General features: G+C 44.8%; 1 long non-coding RNA gene across 1 annotated transcript in view; it reads right to left on the bottom strand.

The window, feature by feature from the left end:
- LOC128322804 (uncharacterized) overlaps nt 1–21,382 on the bottom strand; it is an 87,646-nt gene that overhangs the window by 15,701 nt on the left and 50,563 nt on the right. The gene's annotated exons all lie outside the window — the stretch shown is intronic.

The raw sequence follows: 21,382 nt of genomic DNA, 5'->3' as shown, positions 1-21,382 counted from the left end.
AAAAAATGTTTCAAACTTTCAGAGATGTACCAGACAACACTAATACTAGCATGACCATCCTTGTGTTTTTTTAATCATTAAAACAGCTGTTAGAATTTGCTGTCTCCCTCCCCGCAAAAGAGTACTGTACATCTGCATTTCCCTATATTTCAGACTGGAAAATGGAGACATCTCATGCCTCTGCCTATCAGGTTCATTTGGCTGCCATCAACAAAAAGGGGGTGGTGCATTCAAAAAATAGCATTCTGCACTATTGTACACTTGAGATGTCCTAATCACAGGACCAGCTATTGGCAAAATCACCATCCCCACCACCTTTGAAGGAAAGACTGATGGTACCATTTTTTATTTATAGCCTTGAGTATCTTCAAAAGTATTAAGCCTCTCAAGTAGGGACATAATAGAGAGAAAAGAGCCAGTGTCTGTGTTGTAAATCTGATTGGCCTGATCGCTGTGATTATGAGCGGTCAAAGCCTTTGACAGAAGACTGTTAATGTTTCTTAATGACTGTGAATGTTTCCTGAATGGGCAATTCACCTGCAGAGTTGGGGCAGAAATCAGCACTCAGGAAATGACCTTGGGAGGGAAAAACAACAGCATTGCCATTGAAATGAGCAGAGAGAGAGAGACTACTATTCAACTGAGCACTTGCAAAGGTCATTACTACATCTCTATCCACTTGGCAAAAACAAAAGCAAAACCCCTTATCTTTGTGAGTGGGAAGGCAGATGATTTAGTACACCATCAAGAGGCACATGGTGAGACAGGCAAGATTCTAAGGTTCAGAGTCTAGAGAAGCAGGATGGGTGGATTCAGGGCGTTCAGTACTGGAACAGGTCAGTCAGCACTAGAAACCTTTTGAGATAGAGCTGGAGAATAAAATTCTCTTAGAAGCAGTTTTGGCGACATTTGAAGGTGCTGAAGGGTTTAGGCATGAAACAGGATGATTTGGGGGTGGGTTATTCTGGTGAAGTTTCTTATAATTTTGAAATCTTATCACTTGGCATTGGCTATATAATGGTCTATATTAACATTGCATGTGTTTTATTCCAGAATATGCCTTCCTGAGGTGTGTTAGAAGGTGGGAGAGAGACACATTGCGTGTGACAATATTTGCTTTCCTCAGTTTGGTATTGGTGACACTGCTTTTCCTGTTGACTATGCATGATTGTATATTCAATACCCCTGGATATCAACCCACTCACAGGTTATGGTTCCTGGTTACTGCACATTAATAGTTTTTCTGCACAGAGCAGTATCAAATGCACAGAAGCTTCCTCCCTGCATTTCAGAAACTAGTCAACTAGGTTACAGCCAACTTCCTGCTCTCTCAGCACAGGAAGCAGCCTTATGCCCTCCTCTTCCTTTGGAAGAGAAGAGGCAACATGCTCCTTTGGAGAATTGTTTCAAAGTATGGCATCTGCTCCTCAGTCTTCATCACAGTTTTTAGAAAACAAGTAAAAATGTTGCTATATCCAGGCTTTTATATGAGAAAACTGGGCTTTTGGTTTTGTTTTGTTGCTTCTTCTTTATGTTTATTGTTTTATTGTTTTATTTTGAATATGTCTTTACACTTTTAAAGAGAGATGCATTATTTTTATATTTAAATTGAATATTTGTACTTTTTATTGTGCACTACTTTATTTTAATTTAGCATTGAATAATAAGTAATGTTTACCACATAAAAAATTTCATATTATTTTAATTTTGCATTGTTTTGATTATATTGTAAATTGCTTTGGGATTATTTTAATGAAAAGCGGCATATAAACTCTTAAAACAAAGAAACAACTATTTTGTTTGACTATTGTCTATCTAGTTCAGAATTGTCTACCCAGATTGGCAGCAGCTTCTCAAAAGTTACAGGCAGGAGTCTTTCCCAGCCCTATCTGGAGATGCCAAGGAGGGAACCAGGGGCAGAGCCACCATTGTGCAAACGGGTTCAAAGAACCTGGGCTGCCAATGGGAAAGCCTGCAGGGGAGGCATGGTTCGGGCTCCAGGGAACCCCAAGTGGGCTCTTCTCCAACCATGCCGAGCGAGCTCTCCCCCTTCCATTTCAGGCAGTGCTTGCCGCCTGACAGCATTTATTTCTCTTTCTCTCCCTCGCTGGAAAATCTGCCTCCAATTTTGTAGATAGCAAGAGGACGTTGAAGTCAATTGGGGGGTGGCATTTCAGCTCAGCACTAGCCCAACCTTGTAAATGCCCTTTTATAGGGCTACAAATCATGTTGCCAGAAGTATATATGCCATGTCTATAGTGCCCACCCACAGAGACAATATTGTCCATGCATTTCAGTAAACATTACCACTTCTTTAAAAACAATTTCTTTTCTGCATATTCCCTGGACTAGAATTACTTTTCTCCCCAAACTCACTGTCTGCCTTGATGTATTTAAGAGCAATGATTAAACCAGAACAACTCCAGAATCTTTTGCTTTTTTATTGTTGTGCTGCCAGATAACCTTTCTATTTGGTCTCTGATCAATAATATAACTGGCCTTTCAACATTAACAGCTAATAAACATTTTTTTCAATTGTGGGTTTTGGCACCAATCCATATATTTTCCTGCACATTTGACTCAATATGAGAGGGAATTAAAGCCCTGCTTTAATTAAAAGGAGCCTAATCAGACAATAATGGATTTATACTCCAAGCCAGTCCCCTTGATCAATCAGAACATTTACTATAAATCCTATTATTCCCTGATCATCTGATGGTTTGGCCAATAATTGACTCTCAGAATATGAATCAGCCTTGGCACGAGCCCAGAATGCCACCCACAAGGACCCTTATGCCTTAGGCCAGGAGATGCAGATGCATGAATGGTTGACATTTTCACTTGTACAGTAATAAGATGAGTTAGTTTCCCGCTGTGTATTTTGTCATGATGAGCAGGTGTAAGCCAAAAGCGACCTTGCAAGAAGCAGGTTATGAAAGTTAAGCTGTGTGTACACCTTCTGCATCAACCATCATACAGTCCAGCAAATAATGCAAAACCATCTTGACACCTTTTTGTTCCCTTGCAGTGGACTGCAATCAACATTTGCTTTCCAACCGGCAAATACATCCTAAGGCTACACAAGACTTATGGAAGATTTCCTGTTGAGGAGCCGAAATCGCCTTCTCAGACAACAGCAACGTAGGAAGCAGTCTTCTCCTGAGTCAGACCTTTGGTCCATCTGGCTCAGTATTGTCTACACTGACTGACAGCAACTCTCTGGGGTTTCAGGCAGCAGTCTTGCCCAGTCCTATGTGGAGCTGCTGCCAGGGATTGATCCAATGGCTGCACAGTGAGAGAAAGTGGCTATAATCCAAAAGAGTATGGGGTGTTATTGTTCTGCACATGCATTCCTGCATGTAAGCGACAAGGCTAGAGGGAAGGGTTCCCGTCCTCATTTTGAGGTTCTTCTTTCCTCCCTATGGCTCAGCAAGGCCTCAGCAGGTGACGGAGGATGCAGGGGAGCGGGCAGGTTTTGTCCCTAAATCTCCATTGTCCCCAACCTGCAGTTTGCTTTGCTCTTCTCCTTCCCTCTTCACCTGCCTGGAAGCTTTACAGGACACCAGCATCCTCCACAGCCTTTGTGGCCATTTAATAACTGGCCCAGCTTTTAAATACTTCCTTACAGCCCCTTCAGGTCTCACAAGAGTATGGGATCCCATCTCACGAGATTCCATGTTCTCATGAGACTTCAACCCTCTCTTGCCTTTCTGGTCCTGTCCCTGAGCTGCAGAGCAAACGCTTGGCTCAGCACAGACTCCTTTCTCTCTCTAGCCCCATTATGAGTCTCCTGCTATGTGCCCATTCCTCAAAGCCATGGCTAAGCCGGCCCGGGAGCTGCCGCAACTGCATTGGGGGCCTGACACTACCCATGAGTAAAGTACCAAACAAAAATGAACCTGATATAAGTGTAGGCATGATCAAATCAAGTTTGCTTTTTCTGTGGTGTTACAGATGTGCAATGGCAAAACAGCACACCAGAGACTGACAGCTATAGCAAACCATGTACGTCCCATGCCTGTATACCATTCAGAATTTTTTTTTTAAATGGAGGATTTCTAATATGTAAATTCCACTTCAGAAACAAGTCCTGGCAATTCATAATGCCAAAATCCAGCTAAAATAAGAATTTGGAAGGCATCCCTGCTAACTTGGCAAAGAGGCACCTTTTAACATGGTGAGTCTCTTTATTTAGCAGGGGGAGAGTAACTGGCCCTATTTCCACCCTCAGCACAGTCCCTCCAGTGACTGTTGCTGGTGTCTATCTTATATTTATTTTTAGATTGTGAGTCCTTTGGGGGCAGGGATCCATCTTATCTATTTTTTATTTCTCTGTGTAAACTGCCCTGAGTCATTTTTGGAAGGGTGGTATAGAAAAATAAATAAATAAATAAATAAATCCAAAACAACTTGAAGAGAACCTCAACACCATAGGGGCCACAGAAATCACCATCAGCCAATTACAAAAAGCAACTTTACTGGGAACAGCCTATATTCTGCGACGATATCTATAATAACCAACAGTACTGATGATAAAATTCAGCCATCCCAGGTCCTTGGGAAGGACTCGATGTCTGGATAAAACAAACCAGTCAATAACACCTGACTGACTGTGTAAACAAGAAATAATAAATAATAATCCCTCCACTGATGATCCTGTGGAAATCAACTATCAGTACCAATGCTAATAGTCACCATTAATAAGTGTACATACCATTTTATAAAGTAACATAATCACAAGGAACTTGGCAAACTAAATTAGACCCAGGAAGTAGAAGCGGAGGAAAAGAAAAGGGGGAAGGAGAGTCAAGAGTTATGAGGGATGAATGTGAGCCTTCAGTTTGAAAACCTCCCAGACGTATGAAACTACCTTAAACCAAATCAGGCCAATGGGATATTGGCCACACTGACAGGGAGTAGCTCTCGAGATGGGAGGGGTCTTTCCCAGCCCTACCTGGAGATGCAGGGTTTGAACCTGGAACTTTAACATGCAGAGCCGGTGTTTTCTACTGAACTATGGCCCCTCTCTGAACAAGAACCCTTGAAAAGTTGGGTAGTTCTTACCCATCAGCCAGGTAGATCACCAGCAGCCACTGCATGAGAGAAGACCTCAAGACCTTTCAGGACCATCATTGGTTATCTTGACTACTTGGTTATTGTGCTTTAGCTTCACTAAAGATTTGGGGAATGAGATCCTCACCTGATACACATTTTTCCAATCTAGTGTTAGACATTTCAGCAATCCAGACTAGAGCAACTGTGGGTGACACAAAATAATATGCACACCAGACTACATGGTAATGCCTTTGTTGTTGTTGTTAATGGTTACATGCAGGAGAAATGGCTCCAGGCACCTGTCTCATTTTCTGGAAAATGATACAGTATTCTCTACAGAAGGTATGCTTGGATGGTGATGAAAAGGACTCTTGCAGCTGACGTGCACAGCTTCCTAGATGGCACAATGAATTGAGCCAACTTCCACCACTCTGCTCTCTTGCACATAGAAAGTAACCATATTATTCAGTGAAAATGGGTTTAAGAATCAAATCTACTTAGACATTTGTGTAACCCACCTGAGAAGCTTATCTTGTCTTATAGGCCTTCTTTTGGCTTTCCTTGACATTCCTCAGGCACTGGCTGACACTTTGCAAGGGAACATGGGAGAATGGAGGAATGCCCTTGCCCCTGTGCATAAGTACCCCTCGTCATAAGTATCCCATGAACACACAATGTACAAGGATATGCACATAGGAAATAATCAGTGTCACATTGTGAAGTTGCGTTCATAGAAGGTTTACAACTAGTACTGCTGCCTGCAGAATCCTAGGGAGAGGGATTGTGGTATGCAAGGACAAGGCAGTGGAGTGGAATCAGTAATATTAATAGTTTAATGAAATAGATATGATGTACAGAGAGGCAAGTGCAGACTGCTTTTGAGTGCTCTTGCTGCTGGCTTTTTGCTAGCCCCGCCTCTGTTTCAGGACTGGAATACAAGTAACTAAAGACCCATTCAAAAGCTGGCCTGGATCAAGGAATGGATTAACTAAAAACACCAAACTTCCCTGCAGTGCAGTCCCATTGGCAGTGTTTACAAATGCACAAAGATGTGGGTGGTGCTCCAGCTACCTTCATTGCCTTGCTCAGCATATGAGCCATTGAACTCCTGATACCATGTATCCCAGGGATTCTCAAACTTGGGTCCCCAGATCTTGGTGGACTAGAACTCCCATCATCCCCAGCCATCATTGTGACTGGTGAGGATGGAAGCTGTAGTCCAACATCTGGGACCAAAGTCTGAGAACCTTTGGTGTACAACTTATATTTGTCAGACCCAGCTCCTTTGTAGCAAAGGCAAAATGGACCCAGCAAGAACTGACCTCTCAGTTGCTCCAACCAGCAAGAAGGGCAAATCTATAAGCTTTTAGAGGGACGAGAGTATTACCTGATCAGCTCTATCTGATCAGTCTCAAGGTGGTTTCATTGACTGCTGTGGCATCCCTCCCTGCAATTCCTTCTTTTGGCTAATGGTGGTGTGGAATGAATAATAAAAACACAAGAACCAGCCTGCTAGATCAGGCCCAAGACCCATCTACAGGTGAAACTCAGTAAATTAGAATATCGTGCAAAAGTCCATTAATTTCAGTAATGCAAATTAAAAGGTGAAACTGATATATGAGACAGACGCATTACATGCAAAGCGAGATAAGTCAAGCCTTAATTTGTTATAATTGTGATGATCATGGCGTACAGCTCATGAAAACCCCAAATCCACAATCTCAGAAAATTAGAATATTACATGGAACCAAGAAGACAAGGATTGAAGAATAGAACAATATTGGACCTTCAGATACAAAATGTTTTATACCCGAAACAGCCCATTCTGGGTGTTTTGTAGACAAAACGAAACACCCATTTACCAGATCCGAAAGTTTTGAATACAAAATGAAACGTCCCTGTTTGGGCTACAAAACGTTTTGTTGTTTCAGACCTCCATTTTGTGATGATCTCTGAGCCAGTCTCCATTTTGTGTCTGACATCTTTTTGAATTTCCCGCCCTTCCAGCCTTCCGATCAGTGAACTAAAGCATGGGCTGACCTGCTGACAATTTCCTCCTTGTTCCCCTTTGGCTCTTTTGCCTCTTTCCACTCTTTACTGACCCCACATTGGCCAGAAGAAGGGGCAAGGGGGGGGCAGGGGGAGTTCAAGGAGGAGTTTTCAATTCATTCGCCAAGTTAGTAGTCTCCATTCTGCCTTTCTGCCTCATTGAAGAGAGAGAGAGAGAGAGAGAGAGAGAGAGAGAGAGAGAGAGAGAGAGAGAACTAGTTTGCAGCATTGCATACCTCAAGTTGCCATGATGCCATGCCATTGCCTGTGCCTGCTTTGTTGCCAGCCTGAGCCCAGCCTGCTATGGCTACTGCATGCCAGCCTGGGAATGGATTCAGAGGCAGAAGAGTGGGTTGGGTGGTAGTGCCCCAATGAGTGCCTGCCAGGCTGCCACTACCCAGATTCCAAAGGAATTGGGCAAAGGGCTGATTATTTGTGATTTTTTGAAGTTTACGCATCTTTAAGGTTTTTCCCCATAGGGAATAATGGAGTTTTCAGCAAATGTATCGCTTCATGTTGGGGGGAAAGGGGTGGCCCAGAGTGGAGTGTGGTGGGTGATAGTGCCCAATGGGGGCAAGGAAGCTACCAGAATTATTCAAAGGAATTGGGCAAAGGGCTGATTTTTTGTGATTTGTTGAAGTTTACGCATCTTTAAGTCCCCCCCCATAGGGATTAAGGGAGGTTTCAGCAGCCCCATAAACTCCACTAGGGGGACACCAGGGTGGCCCAGAGCGAGTGGTGGTGTGGTACACATAGGGTGCCAACCACCCCCATGGGTTGCTAACCCATGGGCTGCTGGGTTTTCAGGCAGATAGTCGTACATACAACACTCAGTGCAATACACTGGGAAGCACCCCCTCCCCTGCAGGCATTTTACCTTCATAACAGGTTTTATTAGCTATTTAGAATATACTAGCCGACCGCGCACAGAGCATCTGTGCGCTCTTTGCGTCCGGCTACCTCTTCTCCCTCCCCACCTTCTGCCCCAGTCTCTGGCCGGCCCGTGCCGGGCTCAGGCTGCCGGGCCGAGTGCCGCCGCACCAATTGCCACCGCCAGGGCTGGGCCCGCTGCCGCCTTGCCTCTGCGGCTGGGCCCCCCTCTGCCCTCCGCCCTCCACTTTGCCTCCGCAGCCTGGCCTGCCGCCTCGCCACCGTGGCCGGGCTCGCCGCTGCCTCACCTCTGCGGCTGGGCTCACCGCGGCAACCAATTATCCTGGGTGTGCCTCAGCCAATCAGGCGCCTCTGCCACCCAGCCAATCAGCTGGGCGGCAGGACGCACATTCCAAGGCTCACCCAGGAAAATTAAATATATAGATAGGGTTTGTTTACCTAAAAGCTAGTCCTTAGCTGCAGTTCTCAGCTAATTAAAGGTTTTAAGCTCTGTCTGTTTTAAGTTCTGGGATCCTTGCTTTCCACCCCCAGGTCACCATTCCAAAATCTGTTGTGGGCTTGAGTGCTGACACTGCTCTTCAGAACAGCTGGGAGTCCAGAACTCTTCTGCTTGAGGTATAGTGTGAATTTTGCAGCACCCTGCTGGAGATTCTATTTATATAATAACTGCCAATTCAACCTCAGCTGCGTGAGAAACACAAGGGGGAAAGAAGAAGAAAAAAACATTGATATATTTTCTGTATTAGTATGGATCACATGTGAGTGACCAACCTCATTTGGGAATGCTAAATATTTAATGTGTTTATATCTTGTGCACTAGCTGTATGTTGCTGACTAGATACCTTTAAAGTGCTGCATGAAATCACCTTTCAGGATCTAGCACAGCACTTAAGTCATTTGTACCAAGCCTGTTTAATCTGTACTAGGGCTAGAGAGTACACAGGTGCAGTTGTCCACACATTAAATTTATTTGTTCATTCATTCATTCATTCATTCATTCATTCATTCATTCATTCGATTTTTATACCGCCCTTCCAAAATGGCTCAGGGCGGTTTACAATTAAAAACGGAAACCATTAAAACCAATAACAATTAAAACAAAAATATAAATATGAACACCAATTAAAAAACATCTTAAAAAAACACTAAACTATCAGAACAATTAAAACCCTGAAAACCAGGTTAGCATTAAAACACTTAAAACTAATTAAAAACCCTGAAAGGCCAGACCAAACACAGATCCAGTACTACACTTCCTATTCTGTAGCATGCATTTGAGGGACCTTGTATCCAGATTCACTTTTGAAGTGAACATGTGTACAGTCATTCACACAAAAAACATGTATAAGTGTACAGACATCTATACACTTGTACAACATAATGGCCGTATTCTCACTTAACATGGAATTAGACCTGTGGTTCCACTCCCTATCCTGCCCCTGTTCTCTTGTCCGAATTTGGATGTGACAGATAGCAGGCTCTCTGCAGTCAGGGAGACTGCAGAAAGGAGGGAGAACTGGCTGTGTGGGCTTGCTTCTTGCATTAAGTACATCCTGCACAGCCAATCACAGCCAGAGGGAGGGAAGATCTTCCTTCCTCAACTCTGATTACAGAGAACACAGCCTGTAGTTCAGCATTCACATGTAATGCTGTATTCAGCCTCGGGTGAATTCACTACAACCCGAGGGTACAAATGGGAGTTTGGAGAGCAAAACTTTGGATTGCCCTCTGTGTGGAACCGCAGTTTGGATGAGGTGTCCTGCCATTTAGACATGCAAGTTTGGCAATGTCTTGTGCCTTCAACTCCAGTTTCATTTTACGTGCGAATGTGGCCAATGTCTGCCTTTAATCTAATACAGAAAACTGCTGCTTTATCATTCATTCATTCATTTAGTCTCATTCATCTAGACTCATGTCTCTGGGCTGTTTACAACAGACATAAGACAAATTAAAACAGGAATCCAAACATTAAAAACAGTTTTCAAAGCACAATTCTTGTTTAAAAACTTGATGAATAAATGTGTCTCCAGCGTCTTTTAAAAAACTATCACTGATGAGAGGTCTTATTTCAGCAGGGAGCATGTTCCAAAGCCTCAGGGTGACTACTGAAAAAGCCTTTCCCTGAGCAGCCACCAGACGAGATGGTGGCAACTACAGATGGAGTTGGTGGCAACTATAGATGAAATACTCTGGAGTATTTCAATGGGTGCTGGGGCAAATAGCGAAGAAGACATTTGTAAAATGAACGCTTTAGATTGTGGTTTATTTACAATCAGCATCACTAGAGAACCAGCAAAAAGAAGAGTACCTCTGAGTACCAGTTGCAGGGGAGTAGCAGCAGGAGAGAGGGCATGCCCCCAACTCCTGCTGTAGGTTTCCAGTGGCATCTGGTGGGCCACTGTGCGAAACAGGATGCTGGACTGGATGGGCCATGGGCCTGATCCAGCAGGGCTGTTCTTATGTTCTTATGTTAAGAGGGATGAGGGGCATTCTCCTTGGAACACCAGTAGATTTCCACCTTACAGAGAGCCTCTAACTGCCCAGGTCTCATTACTGTATGTGATGCCTTTAACAAGTGGCGGCCACATGGTGGAAATGAGATATTTTCCTAAGCTCTTAACACATTGCCAAGCATTTCCACAGAGCAGCTTTCTTTCTAACACGCCAGGCTGTCTGAAGAAAGCAGTAATAGTGATCACTTTGCAGCATTTGGAGCCTGAATAAATCATCCACACTCGGAAAGCAGCAAAATGACACATTGGTGAGAGTTGCAGCAACTGTGGATTCAGAGGGCTGCATAGCTGCTCTTCACCCACAGCTGTCAATTGCACAGCAACTTTTCTATTTCAGCGGATAACATGACTTTGGATCCCAATGACCACAGAATTAACTTTGCCCATGCAGAAGTCTATTTCCTGTAGCAGCAGCAATGGACATCCTCCAAGACCAGACTTGCCCCAGTCAAGTTGCTTAAGGGTCTGAAACTCCCACATAGCACTGGTGGAACTATAATTGACCAGACATGTTCCACAAACACTGGCCACTTGTCACTAGCAGCCACTCACCTGCTGCTTCCTCTCCACCCTTCTGCAGTATCCTGTCACCTCCCTCTCTAGGCTGCCACCTCCATGACTACTCTGAAGGCTCTACTCTGAAGAGCCACAGCAGCTTCCTAAGGTTTGCCAGGCCACTTTGCAGAATAAAAACACCACAGCCCAGCAACAGGTGCTGGGCCATGATGTCTATACCACACAGGGGCCAAGCAAAGCTTAGTGAGTCACTGCCATGATCCAGCAACAGGAGCTGGACTGTGATGCTATTATTCTGTGCAGTGACCTGGCAAATCTTAGGATGGGGGGGTGCAAAAAACCGATTTGAGTCATTCGGTTCAAATTTGAACCAGGCACCCAGGTTCAGGTTTGGGTTCATCAGCACCCCCCCAGTGGTTCTGTTCGAATTAGAATCTCAGTTGAACTTATTCTAAAAGGTTCTACATAGGGCACACCGGGGATTTGAACTGGCCCATTATTCCCTATAGAGAGCACCTAGGGGCACAAAACTGGTTTGGGTGGTAAGCACCCATGAGTGCTAACTACCATCAACCCCCCAAAGCAATTGGGCACTTGGGCAATTTTTAATGATTTTTAAAATATTTTTATTTCTGCCATAGGGAGTATTGGGGATTTGAGGTGGCCCCATTGGTGCCCAGGTTCTCCAAAGTGGTTTGGGAGGTAAGGCACATTGGGCAACAACTCCCCTCTCAAATCCTAAGTCGGTGAGGTATATTTTTTATTTTTATTTATTAATTAAACATACTTTTATACTGCCCCCAACTCACGTCTCTGGGAGGTTTAAAATAAGCAAACAAAAAGTTAAAATATCAGTTACAATAAATGACAACAATAACAACAACAATAACACTTTTAAAAGTAGTTAAAACAAAATAAATGGCATAGTGAAAGTTAAAACATTACAACAAATTAAATTTTTAAAACAACATTTTAAAACAATGATAAAACTGTTAAAGCAATATCTAATTAAAAGCCTGGGTGAATAGGTGCATCTTCAAAGACTTTTTAAAAGTTGTCAGAGATAAGGAGTCTCTTATTTCAGCAGGGAGCACATTCCAAAGCTCTGGGGCAGCAGCAGAGAAAGCCCGTCCACAAGTAGCCACCAAACGAGCCGGTGGCAAATGCAGACGGACCTCTCCTGATGATCCCAGTGTGCAGTGGGGTTCATAACAAAGAAGACCTTCTCTTAAATACACAGGGCCCAAGCCGTTTAGGGCTTTATAGGTTATAAACTTATCGGTTAAATGGTTTTTTTAAAAAAATGATTTTTAATGATTTTTTTTAATGACCTCTTTGACAGTTCTCTCAAGTCTCAATGAAACCCTATGAAGAACTTTTATAGCAACCAGGAATCCAAAAATAGTGGTTTTCTGAAGACCAAGAAAAGCAGTGGGAAAGGAAACTACTCTGAAGTCAACAACTAGCCTGCAGCCACACAAACCTATTTACCCCACACAGAGGAAGACGCAAAGCTGCAAAAAACCAACCCATTACACACAAACTTAAAAAAAGAATGCATTTAGACCTAAAAACTGAAGCAATCATTTTTTGGGGGGGGGGGAAGGAGGCATTTAAAGCAAAGCAGCTTTAAAAACCCACATTTTAGGCATTTCATAAAAATTTAAAATAACACACCTTAAGGTTAGGGATGTGCGAACTGGCTCAAGGTCGAGCCAGTTTGTCTTCGAACTGGGCTGGCTCGAGGGTTTGCCCTTGAACCAGACTTGGCCCAGTTCGGCTCAACCTTGAGTCGAATGTCCCAGGCTAGCTCAGAGCCGGTCCGGGGCTTTTTAAAACTTACCCGGGTCATTCTGCTGCCTCCAGGGGGTGCTACTGCAGCCTCAGAGGGGGTGTGTGAAGCATCCCCCTCCCCTGGTCTTTTCTCGGTTGGTTTGGCCCATTTTCAGACCTTTCTGGCCCTCTCCCAGCTTGCATTGGCCATTTTGAAGGCTGCCGTGCATGCACACGGGCTATTTATGTGCCCAGGTCATGAGAGATAGATAGATAGATAGATAGATAGATAGATAGATAGATAGATAGATAGATAGATAGATAGATAGATAGATAGATTACTTCTTCATACAGGGATAATTTATCTATGGTATTCTCTGCCACAGGATGTGGTGATGGCCACTAGCTTGGATGGCTTTAAAAGGGGTTTAGACAAATTCATGGAGGATAGGTCTATCAGTGGCTACTGGTCTGGTGGCTATAGGCTACCTCTAGCCTTGGAAGAAAGATGCTTTTGAATGCCAGTTGCAGGGGAGCAACAGCAGGAGAGGACATGCCCTCACTTTTTGCCTGTGGGCTTCTCAGAGGCATCTGGTGGGCCACTGTGGAAAACAGGATGCTGGACTAGATAGGCCATGGGCCTGATCCAGCAGGGCTGTTCTTATGTTCTTATGTTTACATACCATTGTGCATTTCAAAATTTTCTTTCCAAAAGCCCTGTGATAAATCCTGACTTCTGTAAACAGTGAGAAACAGGAGACCTTGCTTTTCGCTGTACTCAACTTTTCGCTTGATTCAACTTCAGCCTTGCTTGCTTTTCGCTTGATTCAACTTCAGCCTTGCTACTGTGATCTACCCCCATGATCTGCTAGAAGCTAGGGTACCATTTTGGGTTAACCATAATTTGGGTTAACAGATCAGTCATTTTGTTGCTCAGGTCCATTCTGCCACAACCTTAAATTTCAACCTGGCTTGCACAGCAATCACAGTTATGACAGATTCCTAATCAAACCTAACTTTTCTCTACCAACTTTCACCTATTTTGATGGCTAGACAGGTTTTATTTCTCCTTTCTTGATCCTCTAAATTATGAGCTGTTTTAATGAACTGAGCTGGCACGTTCTGCTCCTGCACTGGCTTCCTACCTAATGATCTGTGGCACCACGAGGATGGTTCCATTTGAAAAGGCTATTTGAATCAACAAGCTATGAATCACACAAAGAATGTAATTTTCAGGCTCTGTATACAAGGGCTAGACATTTATAGCAGCTGCCAGAATGAGATCCTGGTGAAAGCTAATTCCTTCTTTGGGGTTTTGGTGGTGGTGGTGGTGGTGTGTGTGTATGTGTGAAGATATGTGCCAATTCAGGCTGTGCAAGATAAAAATGTGTGGAAGCTCTCCCATGTGTAAGTCTCCTCTGTTGTGCCTTTCCTGCAAATTTTCGTTCCTTGTTTTGTCCTAGAAAATTAATCAAAACTCTGGAATGCATCCAAATTGGACCCTGTAGACAAGGAGTAGCCAATGTGTGGATCTCCAGAGGTTGCTCAACTACACCCCCCCCCCATCATCTCCAGCTACAATAGATTGTGGCTGGGGGTGATGAGAGTTTGAGTTCAGCAATATCTGGAGAGCTGCACATTGAGTACCCCTGCCATAGACCCTGGTGCAAGGCAATGAAGATGGCTATATCTTCCAGGCAGTGGGTTGGTTCCCATTTGTGGCATGCAGGTCACAGCATGTTATTTCATCTCATGGCTCTTGTACATGGCACTTCGGGATGGTACAGATGCCATATGGGATCTCAGAGTCAGGATCCATGTAAAATCCTTGAGACTCAAGAAAGCATGCTCACTTCTCCTATCCCTGCCTTTCTAAGTTAAAATAAGCCAAGATCAATCATGTAATCCAAACCCAACAATCTCAGCTCATTCTAGCCTTATTGATTGATTGATTGATTGATTGATTGATTGATTAAGTGCCGTCAAGTCGGTGTCTACTCTTAGCGACCACATAGATAGATTGTCTCCCAGATGATTTGTCTTCAGCTTGGCCTTTAAGTTCTCTCAGTGTTACATCCATTGTTGTCGCTATTGAGTCCATCCACCTTGCTGCTGGACGTCCTCTTTCCTTCCACTTTCCCCAGCATTATGGACTTCTCAAGGGAGCTGGATCTTCACATAATGTGTCTGAAGTATGATAGTTTGAGCCTGGTCATTTGTGCCTCGAGTGAAAATTCTGGATTGATTTGTTCTATGATCCATTTGTTTGTTTTCCTGGCTGTCCATGGTATCCTCAAAAGTCTTCTCCAGCACCAAAGTTCAAAAGCGCCAATACTTTTTCTATCTTGCTTCTTCAAAGTCCAACTTTCGCATCCATAGAGTGTCACCGGAAAAACCATTGTCTGAACGATTCTAATCTTTGTGGGTGTAGACACATCATGGCATCTAAATATCCTTTCCAAGGCCTTCATTGCAACCCTACTAAGTTGCATATTTCTTGACTGTTGGATCCTTTACTGTTGATGGTCAATCATAAAAGGCAGAACCTAACCTACTTGCTTCAAATAATCCAAGATCTGTAACTCACTTCAAAGCTTGGGTACCAATCTCGGGTTATTTGAAGCAAATAGGGTAGAATAAGCCAAGATTGTTTGGTTCAGATTACACAACCAATGTTGGCTTATTTTAACTTAGATAGGAAGTAGACACTTACATGAAGATGGGAGGGTGCATTCCCAAGACTCAGGGATGTTGCACAGAGCTCAGCTCTAATCAATGTTCCATGTGACATCTGAACCAGCCCATTGTAATCAGGACTAGTGACTTTGTAGGAACTGATTTAGGTTCATTCTGAACTGAATCCAGATCCTAAATGCTCTGGTCTAAAATGGATCAGGGGTGGGGGAATTTTCAAACTCCTGTTTTTTTAAAAAAGGGTTTCCTGATGATGCTGTAGTTTCAGGTGGGACTTCTATGCATAAATCTCATTTTGACATTAACGGTGCAGACTTTTAAAAGGCTGAGGTTTTTGCTATCATCAGGAAGCTGTTTTTTTTTTTTTTAAATAATTATATGATACTATTTCATTCATGAGAGTTCCAAGGATGACAAGCTTTCATGGTAAGATGGATGCTAGAGAACTTTTGGTGAGTCACTTTAGAATGGGTTATAAATACATAAGAAATCCTGATGAGTCATAAGGATTGCCCTAAGCTAGGTTCATCAGGGATTTATTTCTGTGAATGCTGAGTCAGAGACAGATTTCTTAATGCCATATAAACAATTGGCTGATATGTCCTCATTAATCCCTGACAAAAGAATAAATCATCAATGCAACTTAAATTGATTTATCTTCTACAACATTAGTAGAATACAAACTTATTATTCCTAATGTACACAGTCAATTAGAAAAGAAACATCCAGTCAGTCAGTCAGTCAGTCTATATACCACCTTCCTAGAGAGGCTCAGGGTGGTTTACATTAAAATAAAAAACATGCAACAATTAAAATAAAATAAAAACATTTGAACCAGATTAAAACTAAATTAAAACCAAATATGATGAAAAGACAGACTAAAAAGACGAATCTTTAAGGTTCTCCTGAAGGCCTCCAAGGAAGATAATCCTCTTATATCCATGGGGAGCGTGTTCCACAATGCAGGAACATGCTGGGACCCAGGAACCCAACTGAGAAGGTCCTATCCCAGGTGGCCACCAGAAGATCTGGTGTCACCCAAAGACAGACCCCTCCTGATTATCTCAATGAGCAATGGGGATCTTGTAGAGAAAAGCTCTTCCTCAGGTGACCCATACCTAAGCCATTCAGGGCTTTAAAGGTAATAACTAGCACTTTGTACCTTGCCCGAAAACATATTGGCAGCCAATGCAACTGTTTAAGAACAGGCATAATGTGATCTCTCTGGGATACCAAAGAGACCAATCTGGCTGCTACATTTTGGAATAACTGAAGTTTCTGTACAAAGACAGCCCTACATAGAACGTATTGCATTAGCCCAAACGGGAAATTAGCAGCTCAAGAACCACTGTTTTCAGGTCATTCTCCTCAAGGAACAGGTGGCATTGTCAAATCAATCACAGCTGGTAAAAAGCACTCCTGGCCACAGCCTCAGCCCGAGGCACCAGGGAGAGACCTAGACCCCCAAACACTCCCAAGCTATGAACTTGTTCTTTCAGGGTGAGTGTAACCACATCCAAAACAAGAGGTTCTGTCCTATCTTGGAGATGGTGACCCCCCAACAATGAGCATCTCTGTCTTGCTTGGATTCAGCTTCATTTTATTATACCTCACCTAGCCCATTACTGCCTGTAGGCAGGCATTTAAGGGGCTAATGCCATTTCCTGATATTCATGACAAGGAAAAATAAATTTGGGTGTCATCAGTATATTGAAAACACCAAGCACCAAATTCCCTGATGACTTCACCCAGAAGTTTCATGTAGATGTTAAAAAGCATTGTTGGCAGAATGAAGTCTGGAGGGACTGCATATAGTAGCTCCCATTTTGAAGAGCAATTGTCACCAAGCACCACCATTTGAAGTCTACCCAAGACTTAGGAGCAGAGCCACTATAAAACAGTGCCTCCTATCCCCAGGTGATCCAGAAGGATACCATGGTTGATGCTATCAAAAGCAACTGAGAGAAAGAACCAGCAGAGTCACACTAGATAATCTTGATAGGTCTAGATAACCACTTTTTTCCAAAACAGCTTGGAGCTGGTCCGCCACCACTCTCTCAATTATCTTACCCAACCATGGGAGGTTGGAGACTGGCCGATAATCATCCCTCACTAGGGGATCCAAAGTTGGCTTCTTAAAAAGGGTGTCTAACCACTGCCTCCATCAGACAAGGTGGCATCCTGCACTCCCTCAGTGAGGAATGAATGATCTCAACTAGGCCAGCTCCAAACAGATCTCTGCAAACATCAGTCATGTTGGACAAGGATCCAAAGAACAGGTGGTAGGCCATACTGCTCCAAGCAGCTTGTCCACATCCTCAGGAGTCACAAACTGAAACTGATAATTATACATTATACAGCTCTCTGGCTTTTCATTATATTGTTTAGAAATTTTGAGGCTATTCACATGATGGGGAAAAATTGGGCTAGTGGAGGCTAGCCTGATTTTCTCCCATCATGAGAACCACCGGGCTCGGCTGTGAGCCTGGTGGTTCTTAAGAGGGTAGCCCACTTCATTGCTCCTGCCTTAAGCCCAGGTTAGCGGAGCGAGCTCTCCGCTAACCTGGGCTTTCCAATCGTGAGTTGTCACGTGCAGCTCCGTGCCATGGCAACTTACAAGTAGACCCCCGACCGGGAGGCTGAAAAGCAGCCTCCCGGCTTGGGGGGTCTCTCTGCCATGCCCTGCGTGCTCGCGCAGGGCATGCTGGAGCTTCCGGGGGCCATGCAGCCCCCAATCTTCCCAGCCTACGCTGGCTATGTAATGGATCTGGCAGTTGTGTGAGCTTCGGTCGCCCGGAGCAGACTGCCTGCTTGTGAGCAGGGAGAGCGGGCCAAGCCCGCTCTCCCTGCTAACCCTCCCCAGGCGGCTCCCACTGATCGTGGGAACCGCCTCCCTGTATGGCTGAGTACAGATGACAATGTCTCTGCAGCAACACCCCCTTTACCACTGAGGGGGCATTAATCCTGAGCTAGCATCAGTTGCTTGATTAATGTGCAAACACAATGGCTGCCCTCGGACAAAATGGCAAACTGGAGAAATATGTGCCAGAGGTTCAAGATTGTGGTCATCCAAATGTGTGAACCTGGGGTTTCATTACTGAACCACAGGTCAGTTTTCAACCTCAAAACTGAATTGGAACCTTTGGTTTGATTCATGTTTCACTGCCAAAAGTTCAGGTTTGAAAGTGGTATTGTGTCATCCAGATTCTGCCAAACTGCACAAACTGGAGTTAAGGGAGGAAGCTCCTCTCGCTGCCCAAATCCCATTGGCTACCGTGGCTTTCCTTGATGAGAAGGAGGAAGCCCATGCAGCTAGTTCCTCTCCCTTGGCAGACCCACAGACCACTATCATCTGGGAGCATGCAGGTGGAATGGAGGCAAACTGTGGGTCCATTGGACACGCAGTTTGTCGTTATGTCTGAAGGTGGCCAGTGTGTGCGAATGTGAGTATGTTTGTATGCATGCACTTTCAGGTGCTGGAGGAAATATCTGCTTGCTTGCTTTTTTTAAAGTTCTGCATGCACTCACTTTCTCTAAATCAATACAAATCAACGGAATGCTGAAACAGACTAGACCACATCTCAAACAGTTTTTGGTCTCATCAGCTTCATTGCTAAAGCAAATCACGTCTTTTCTTTTTTCATTTTCTTTGGAGTCATTTTCTTTCGGAGCCAATTCTAATGGAAAGAAAGAGGAGGCGCAGATGGTTCTATGAAAGTTTGATAGAACAGCGGGGGTGGGGGGGAGAGAAGAGAGAGGTTCAGGGCTGCACACTAACCAGGGTCCCATGGGCTTAGTATCAAGTTGACCCTGCATTACTCCTAGTATCATGCATCCTCCATTAAGCACCTCCCTATCTGTAGGCCTTAAAAGATGTGCCAGCAGTGACCAAGAAGGAGTTCTTTCTCCTCAAGCTCAGCAAGGCAGAGAAAGTAAAGAAAAGAAGGACAAAGGTGAGACTAACCCCCTCCCCGGAGACAAAGAACTTGCTGTCCTCACAGAGTGTTCCACTAGAGCTATTTTAACTTGAGCACCAGAGCAGGGAGTCCTCCAGATTTTCCTCTCTCCTCTTTTCCTTGGCTCTAATTAAAGAGTTGTTGTCTCTTAAAGGAACCGCAAGTGATCTCTCTAGGGAGTCTCTTACCCTAGACCTGTGCATTAACCAACACATCAGATTCCAATCTGGATCAATCTGACCCAATAGCAAGCCCCATGTTGGCCCCTCCCAACTATCATGTCCTCTTGGTTGGATCAAGGCTGGTTGGCACCCTGACATGTCTGGCTCTACTCAGGGCCACTCAGAAGAAAAGCTGTCCTACATGTCAAAGCTGTTCTCATGACCCTGGTCGTCTGCTGCCATGGGAGTTGCATGGCTCCAGCAACAAACCGGCAAAACCACCCCTCCCCTTAAACGAGGTTTGCAGAGTGAGCGCTCCACTAATCCCATTTAGTGGATCGTGTGCTGACGCAGTGCAGCTCCGCACCATGGCAACACATGAGGAGACCCCCACCGGGAGGCCTGCAAGCAGCCTCCCAGGCTCGGGGGTCTCTCCAGGATGCCCTGTGCACTCTTACGGGGCATCCTGGAACCTCCAGGGGCCGCGCAGCCCCCGATCCCTGCCTTCTCTGCTGGCTCCATGAGGGAGCCGGCAATCGTGTGGGTGGCCGATCCGGCCACCCAGAGAGGAGCAGTGATCATCTGCAGGGCGGTAAGTGCTTTCGGACTTCCTCCCTGCAGACGGCGGGAGCCTCCTGCAGAGATCGTGAGGATCGCTTTGGTGTCTGAGCAGCCGAGCTGCTTGTGGGATGACCTGGCCTCCAAGAGGCCTTCTCCTCAAGCTCAGCAAGGCAGTGAAAGTGAAGAAAGGAAGGACAGAAGTGAGATGAACACCCTCACCCAAAGGTGAGACTAGCCCAAGATACCCGGGCATCTTGGAGGGCAGCTAAAGAAAAAAAGACGCTCACTTTTAAATTCAAGGCTCTCCTGGAGAAGCAAACAGCTCGTTCAATGCTTTCTCTGGCAGCTTGTCCCCAGGTAAAGCAGGAGGAAGGGTGGAATGGAGGGCAGGGCAGGATGAAGGGCTCTGACAGACATGTTGGAACTCTGACAGAATTCTGTAATGACAGCCGGGATCTCAGTCAGAGTCCCAATTGTCAGAGGCTCCTGACAGAGGTCCAGCCTGTCTGTTTGACTGACACGACTGCACAGCCCTAACTTCCACAGTCCGTTATATAACTATGGTCAGCATCCAGACTCATGCTGACCCTGCATTAGCACTTCATGCACATTCCTAAAGCCCTCTTCCCTCTGTTGCTGCCAGTTGATATTCCTGAGGATCTCCAATCTTGGAGAACATCAGAGGCAGCAGAGGGAAGGCGGCGGGTGGTGGTCCAGAAAAACGATTGGGTGCACAACACGTTCAGACATGAGGGCAGCATTAATCTGGATGCTGTCCATATACATACCTCCCACCTTTCTTTTGAGAAACACAAGAAGAAAACACAATTTCGGTTCACATGAACAAAATTCCTGGTGGCTAGGGAGGGCTGGGGGGAAGGCAGGAGTATGCTTACCTTCCCCCACATGATCCTCTTGCTCCCATCACCATGCCTCGCCACACCACTACACACATGATCACCATTTCGGTGAGTGGTGGAGTGTTCTGAAGGCCAGAGAAACGCTGCCTGGCCTCCAGGAATTCCTCAATGCACTGTGCAAGTTGAGGGATTGGGGGACTCTCCCCCAAACCTGGTGCTCTAGGCACCTGGCTTTGTGTCTGTTTGTGCTGCAGGCAACCCAAGATTCACATGACCAGGAGCCCTAGTAGGAGGGTTCATTCACGCCTTTTGACCTGGGTCATAGCCCAGGGAAAATTCCTGGCTACCTGTTG

The sequence above is a fragment of the Hemicordylus capensis genome, chromosome 4 (genome assembly GCF_027244095.1).
Source record: "Hemicordylus capensis ecotype Gifberg chromosome 4, rHemCap1.1.pri, whole genome shotgun sequence".
Classification (NCBI taxonomy): Eukaryota; Metazoa; Chordata; class Lepidosauria; order Squamata; family Cordylidae; genus Hemicordylus; species Hemicordylus capensis.
This window is presented reverse-complemented; position numbering and strand designations above follow the sequence as displayed.